The 7,692-nt window shown below is 36.0% G+C and overlaps 1 long non-coding RNA gene across 1 annotated transcript; it reads left to right on the forward strand.

Annotated features, from left to right (window-relative positions):
* Positions 1–2,224: 2,224 nt before the first annotated feature.
* Positions 2,225–6,507, forward strand: LOC132284519 (uncharacterized). The gene is made up of 3 exons (XR_009472302.1): positions 2,225–2,942; positions 5,310–5,557; positions 5,653–6,507. It is a non-coding gene; the product is annotated as an uncharacterized LOC132284519 (long non-coding RNA).
* The last annotated feature ends 1,185 nt before the right edge of the window (positions 6,508–7,692 follow it).

Raw genomic sequence — 7,692 nt, forward strand, 5'->3', positions numbered from 1 at the left:
TCCTAAGTGGCAATTAGTTCAATATTTCTTTAAAAGTTTGTCGGATAACCATAAGGGCATGGTTGATGCCTCAATGGGAGGTTCCTATTTAGGCAAACATAAAGATGATGTGTGGCATTTATATGAGAGCATGAGTGAAAACTCAATGCACCGATCTTTCTTTTCTAAAAATGGTAGAAATATAGGTGGAAGGAAGAATTCAAGCTTATATCAAGTGGACAATTCTAATGACATAGTTGCTGAGGTGAAATCCTTAACTCAAAGGTTTGATCAATTTTTGATCAACCAAAATTTGGCCCATCAAGTGTTTTCCTACCCTAATCATCATCATCATTCCAATAAATCTTGCATGACTTGTTCTAGTGTGTTGCATTCTACTTCCAATTGTCTCCATGGACATATGCCTAGTGACCACCATGAACAAGTGAAACCACTTTTATGAATCAAGGGAATAATCCCTGTGGGAATCATTACAATCCCGAGCGGAGGAACAATCCAAATTTCTCTTGGAAAAGCCAAGAGGAAGGCTCAAACCCTCCCTAAGGTGGTTTCCAAAGCAAGTATGTTATGTCCCCTATGCAAAGTCAAGGTTCCCAAGGCTATCGTTCATCCTCCCAAGCACCAAATGGAAATCAATTTTCTAATTCTCATTTTCCAAATCAACCATCATATTCTTAAGGTAATTCAAGAAGTCCCGCATTTAAAGAGAAAGTTTTATTGGCCTTAGGTACTTTAGAGGTGAATACTCAATTGCTTCACTCTCATTCTCAATCAATTGCAAAGCTATAAACCCAAGTAGGGCAAATAGCTAGCACTTTGAATGCGAGAGAGAAATGAAAAATGCCTCTAAATCCCCCACCGAAGCAACAATTTGTTGTAGAGACCACTCCCCCTTCGGAAGGTCCTACGCTTGAACATGTAAATGCAGTGACCACTTTGAGAAGTGAAAATGTTATTGACAACCAAGTTGGTGAGTCTAATGAAGAGAGTAAATTGGTGCAACCTAGTGTTGACACCTGTCCTGTTTCACATCCTATTCTTCCTTTATTTATTGCAAATGACAAAGTTGTTGAGAATGTTTTTGAAAAATCTTTTAAGCCAAAGGCTCCATTTCCAGATGCTTTGAAAGCATCCACATCTTTTGAAAAGCAACAAAGTAAAATGAATGAAATCATTGATGCGTTTAGGCAAGTTAAAATCAATCTTCCTCTCTTGGATGCAATTCGACAAATTCTGGCTTATGCCAAGTTTTTAAAAGATCTATGCACTCTTAAGAGGAAAAACAAAAGCCAAGCACCTAGGAATGTTGTTCTTACCAAGCAAATGAGCTCTATCTTACAACACAACACTTTTCCTAAATACAAAGACCCTGGTTCACCCACTACTTCATGCACTACAGGTGACCATCTTATCAATCGGGCTCTTTTGGATTTAGGAGCAAGCACAAATCTTCTTCCCTATTCGGTTTATATCCAATTAGGCTTAGGTGAATTGAAACTGACGTCGGTAGTTTTTCAACTGGTCGACCGATCCATTAAAAAGCCCCAGGGTATTGTTGAAGATATTTTAATTAAGATTGACAAGTTCTTCTTCCCGATCGATTTCGTTGTCATTGACATAGAGCCAGTCCCAAATCCTAAGAGCCAAATACCCGTTATCCTTGGTCGTCCCTTCTTGGCTACCGCTAATGCCAACATCAATTGTAGGACGAGGATAATGAAGATCTCTTTTGGCCTCATGAAGGTGAAGTTGAATATTTTCAATCCAACCCCTAACTCAATAGACAAGCATGAAGACATTTATGTTATGGAAAAATGTTTTCAAAATGAAGTTCACAAAAATAAGTCCTTGCTTTGTGTTGAAAATTTAAATGGTTTGCCTTTAAAAGATTTTTCAAATGATGTCTTGAATTGTAGTATTGAAAGGGCATGGGAGCCAAAAAGTTTTGTTGATAAAAAACCGTCAATTTCACTTGAACCAAATCCAACAATTTCCTTAGGGAATGGTTTGTTGGGTGGGGTTCGAAGTTCCATTCACCCCGTTGAGAAGGGGATGTCTACCAAGATCTTTAATCCGAGCTAAAAGAGCCCAACGTCTTGCTAGAGACGTTAAAGACTAGTGCTTCGTAGGGTTTTCCAACCCTATTACTCCCTCATTTCTTGTTTTGTTATTTTCTACATCGTCTAGATATGATTTGAGTTGATAATTTCAGTTTCTGGGCAATTTCATGCATTTCCTGCATTTTCAGTGTTACTTCGATCGATCAACATTCAATTATGATTCTTCATCTTCCATTTCGATCGATCGAAGCAAGTGTTGGATTGATCGAAGATCTCTTCGATCGATTGAAAATGCGTCTTTTGAAATTCTGAGAATTGCTTTGATCATTGGGTTTCCAAACCCTAAATCATTTTATTTTTTTTTTTAATTTTTAATGTTATTTTTCTCTCTCCTCCTTTCTTTTCTTTTTCTTTATCCTTTTCTTTCTTTCTCTACCTCTTCGTCTTCCTCAACTCTCGGTGTTCTCTTTCTCCCCAAAACCCTCACCCTCTCAATCTCTAACCCTCTCATTCTCTAACCCTCTCATCTCTCCATATCTCTCTCGCACTCCAGCAAAGGAAGATGAACCAACCCAACCCTCACCATCTCTCTCGTATCTAGCGAAACCATCCCAAGACGAATCCAAGTCACTGATCTCTATTTTCGCCAGTGCGAAAGCTTTTTGGCCATACGGCCAAGCTTTCTCTTTCCCCTCGCCCTATTCTCCATCAAAAGTCTTTAAAATCTCGATTTCCGACCGATTTAGGCCAAGGAGGATTCGAATCCTCACTCCAGCAAGCTCTGCAATTTCCAGTCATCACTTCTGGCCACAGGTTGGCCGGAACACTCTTGGTTTCATCCCAAATTTTTCTTTTCATCTCCTCTTCCAATTCTTGAGCTGGGTATGTAGATATTCAATTTCTTTTTATTTTCTTTTATTTTTGATTTTTGTTCTTGTGTTATTTTTGCATTTTTTAGTTTTATTGTCCTTATTTTACATATATATTTGTACATATGTTTATGAAAAATGGAAAACAAATATAAAACTGAAAAATCATAAAAAAAATATATATATATATAGTACAAAATAAAATAAAATAATGATGATGAATGGATTATGGATAGAAAATAGAACTATGGACTGTGGATTTGTGTTGAGGAGGATGGGAAAAATCTGGAGTGTGGTTTGATTTGTAGTTTAGAAGGAGAACGGGCAAAATTTTAAATATGGATTTGTGTTTGTGAACGGTGTCCCTTGTGCTGTGTTTGGGAATTGATTGAATGTTTTGATTGATATATATATATATATGTTTGCTCTTTGTTGAAAATTTTGGAATGTTCATTTTTAAGGGGAACCATGCCGAATTTTTGAAAAATTAAACTTGAACTTTGATTTTAATTCTAAATGGCATTTGTTTTTTTTTTTTTTTTTCTTTGTGGACTTGAATTGAATTTGGAAATTGGGAAAGAACTTTAAAATTACATGTTTGAATTGAATTGAAATAGGAAAAATTTCAAATCTTTGGAAAATTATTTTGAAACTTCAAGTTGTAAATGGAATTTGAAATTTCTTGATTGAATTTGGGATTCGATTGTCATGTACTTGATATCTTTGCTTTGTGAATTGAAATAAAAGCTTGATTGTCACAAAGATTTTTGATTTTGAAAGTTTTGAAATGAAATGGTCACTTCTTGAATTTGAAAAATATCTTAAAAATTTTTTGAATTTGAAATGGCGTTGAAGTTGAAATGTTGTGAGCATAAAATCCCGAATTGTTTCATTTGTTCTGAGTATGAAATGCATGGATGTGTTTGATCTTAAGTTCTTTTGAATGCATGCAAGTATGACTTGATTTGAAACTTACTTTTGAAACTTGAAAATACAAAATCTTGTGTAATTTGCATGAATGAGTTTCAAATGGACTGTTTTGAAAGTTTTGATCTTAAATTGACTATAGCTCATGGTTAAGGTGCATGGTTTTGGTAAAATGATCATTAATTGCTTAAAAAGCTTTGTGATCACACTTGGTGGTTTCAAAAGGTTAAAAACGGAATTTTTGAACTTTGTTTTAAAAATGAGAAGTCGAGTTGCTTTTATACAATGCAATTGAATGTTTGGACCTCAAAGTTTTCAAAAATTCTAATTTTACCCCAAAAGTGTTGAAAATTTCAAAGTTGACCAATATGCCCTTGATTGAGTTGAAACTTGTTCCATTTGATTCCTCTCCATCCAAATGCATGTTCTAAGTGCTTTTGAACTTTTAAACTATCATTTGAAGTAAGTTTAGGAGTATGTTTGCTTTTTCTTAAAAATGACTGTTAAATTGCCATTTGCTAGATATTATCCTCTTATGATCCATTTCTGAAAAGCCAAGTAAGGGCTTGTGATCGAGGTTATTTTCGGTCCCGATCTTGATTCAAAAATGGTAAGTCTCTTGTTATTCTCAGTTGTTGATCATTCTTTGCTTCATTTAAGCTTTAAAGGGGGTCACAAGCTATAAGCGATCATTTTTCTGCTTATTTATTGCTTAAAGGGGTTCACGAGCCATGAGTGATCATAAGCTATTGATTTTGTTGAAAAGGAGTAAAGGATATTTCTTTGTCTGGAGTTTGTTGATATCTGTGCATCAATCAGATCTATACCATTTAGTTGTATACCATGTCTAGGATTCATTTTTGAACTTATATGCTATAACATGCCTTGGATTGAAGTGTTTTACAACCGTGCATTCCATTTAGTCTTTATTTCATAATATACATGCTTTTTGAGTTCTAGGTTGACATTTGCCTTATTTATAGTCTCCATGTTATCCTGCTTGCTCTACTGTTCTTAAATACTGAATTTGTAGACATTCTTGCTTAGGAATTGATACGATGTCATCCTAAGGTTTACTTGCCATGAAATTGCAAAATCTTCCTGAGTTTTAGGTTTGTGAATGCACGTTGCATCCTTTATGCACATCGCATCCTATATTTATCTTTTTGATCCCATTTTGCTCAAATATTTCCAAATGTGACTTTTATGCCCTCTATGTTATCATTGCATTGTCTTGCATACCTGAGATTGCTTATTGTGCCATGATCTATTCTTGTCCAGTTGAAGCATGTTGAATGATATTCTTGAAGCTATCTTGATCACTTATTGCATAAGCACGACCCTATTTGTCTATTTTCTGTTTCTACATGATTTAGGCTTGCTTTGTGTTTTCTTACCAAATGCTTGCCTTATTCAATATATGTGCACTGATTTATACTTGTTGCTTTTGCAGATATAGCGTAGGCAAAAGACTCTTGCTAGAAAAAGAGTACCCAAAGCTCTACAGCCTCCTCTATCTCTTGAGGTGGAATCATCATCTTTATCTTCTAAGGCTACCCCATCTGTATCAGCTCATTTAAAGCCATCTTTTATGGAGGCACAGGGTCCCATTATCCGAGCAGTGCCTACACAATTTTTCTCAAACAGGAAACTTGAGCCAAAGTACAGATTTGATAGAGACTTATTGATGAGCGCTGAAAAGTATGCATTTAAACCCCCTAAGCTTAGGTATTCTAAGACCTTTATTTATCTTACTTTCCCGCTTTAGACTAATTTCGTGTTATTATCCTTTTTAGGTGTTTATCCCTAAAATAAGCTAATTTAGCCAAATAAGAGCTTAAAAGAAGCTAACTAAAGCTGGATGGAAGAAATGAGCAAAGTGGAAGCAGAATGAAGCAAAGTGTGGAAATCAGCATGTTCGATCGATCGAAAGTTCATCGATCTAGACTCTCCAAGATGGATCCAAGCACTTTTGTCCTTATCTAAAGATCCCACAAAGTTCGATCGATCCAACAATTCTCAGATCGATCGAAAAGATTCCATCTTATCCTGTTGTACCACCCCACCTACCACTTTTGTCTCTCTCTCTAAAATATCTCAGATCTGTCCTTATCCAAAAAGGCACCGCCATGGGAGGATCGATCCAGCCAAAGTTTGATAGATCTCAGCTAAGTTCAATCGATCTCAGCATAGGTTCGATCGATTGAACCCTCTTAAGTGTGAATTAAATTAATTTCCAGATCATTAAAAGTTGTCTCATTGTGCAATCATTGGAGGAGCCCTTTTGTATGAGCCTAGATCATTGGGTGTAACATTTGAGCTTCCTATACAAGGATTATGAGCCACTTTTACAATGAGTTTTTTATGATATGCTTTTAGGAGTTGATAGATACAACATTTTGATTTTTTCTTAGAGAGGAAGAAAAGAGAAGAGGAGGCTAGAGACACATTCTTGGGAGGTCTTCCATCTAACTCAAGAAGAAGAGCATTTCTACCATAGAGATAACCCTTGAGGGTTGGAGGACACCATTCATGAGTGGCTAGACATCCTCTTGGGGCTAGAGTTAGCCCTAAGCATATTTTCTTTACCTCCATTTATATATTTTTGAGGGGATTTGTGTTGTAATACATATTTTGACATATTTTTATACATAGATCTTGTTTATTCAATGATTTGTGTGGCTTAATTCTTCCAATTGATTATTTCATTCTATCCATATGTCTATGTATGCTAGAATAGATGTTCATGTGTTTATCTCTATCTCTTGTGTTGTTGATGTATGTCTATGTGTGTTGATGCTACAGATCTAAAGATTGTCAAGGCATAGTGCTTAATAGAATGCTCTTATGGTTTATTTAATGGTTCATACTCATTTCTTGATGGATTGTGCCTCTCCCTTAGTTTAATTAGTTTAATTTTCATGTCATTAGCTTAGATGTAGTGTAGTTACCTTAGTTGTTAAATTGGAGGACAATCTATGCTTGTTGTTTGATGTTCCATACTTATGAATGCAAGTAGTATATTTCTCAAATTATGTGATGTGTTTGGATTGTGAGCTTAAAGGAAGGATTAATGGCTTAGTTTGATATATTGTGCTATTCATTGTGTTGTTTAGACAATATACACTTAATTGGTCATCCATGCTTGTTGAAACAACCACACACACTCACTATTGTTGTAACATATGTTTTCCCCCTCATTAATCATGAATTGAGTGTATAGAAAGGTGATGCTTAGTGGTGATCTCTAAGTCCCAAGACCTCTCTCTCTTGTTTTCTCTATCCTTTAATTACTTGTTTTATATTGAGCTTGTTTAATCTTAATTATAGTTTAATCAACCAAATAATCTACCTTTGATCACTCGACCTACTAACCCTAAGCATTGTTTCCGTTACTAATGCACCTACAATCCCTTGGGACGATCCCTATTCACCCTAGCTATATTTTTAGTCAGTGGTAGCAGTAACATTTATAAATGTAAAACTTGGCCACACTATTTTGCACAAATTTGGTTGCACCGCGACAGTCACACCACTTATTTGCCGGGTTGGAGCAGACCAAATGGTCTTTTGATGAGCTCACCCGTAGGGGCATCAATGCTATCATGACTCCAGAAAACACTATAGTCTATCCCTGGTTGGTTGTATTGTTCTTCCAGCACCTCCGGATGGAAGAGGACGACTGACAGTTAATGCATACAACCATTGACGGTCAGGACATTGACATTTCTATCCCTGCCATTACTACTGCCTACCGATGCCCCCATCTCTCTCCATTAGTCACTAACTCTGAGGATCCACAGTACCCTGCCATTCCTGTTTATCCCTCTGAGCTG

The sequence above is a fragment of the Cornus florida genome, unplaced genomic scaffold, assembly GCF_030987335.1.
Source record: "Cornus florida cultivar Cherokee Brave unplaced genomic scaffold, ASM3098733v1 CherokeeBrave_3.0.0_Hap2_Chr11, whole genome shotgun sequence".
Lineage (NCBI taxonomy): Eukaryota > Viridiplantae > Streptophyta > Magnoliopsida > Cornales > Cornaceae > Cornus > Cornus florida.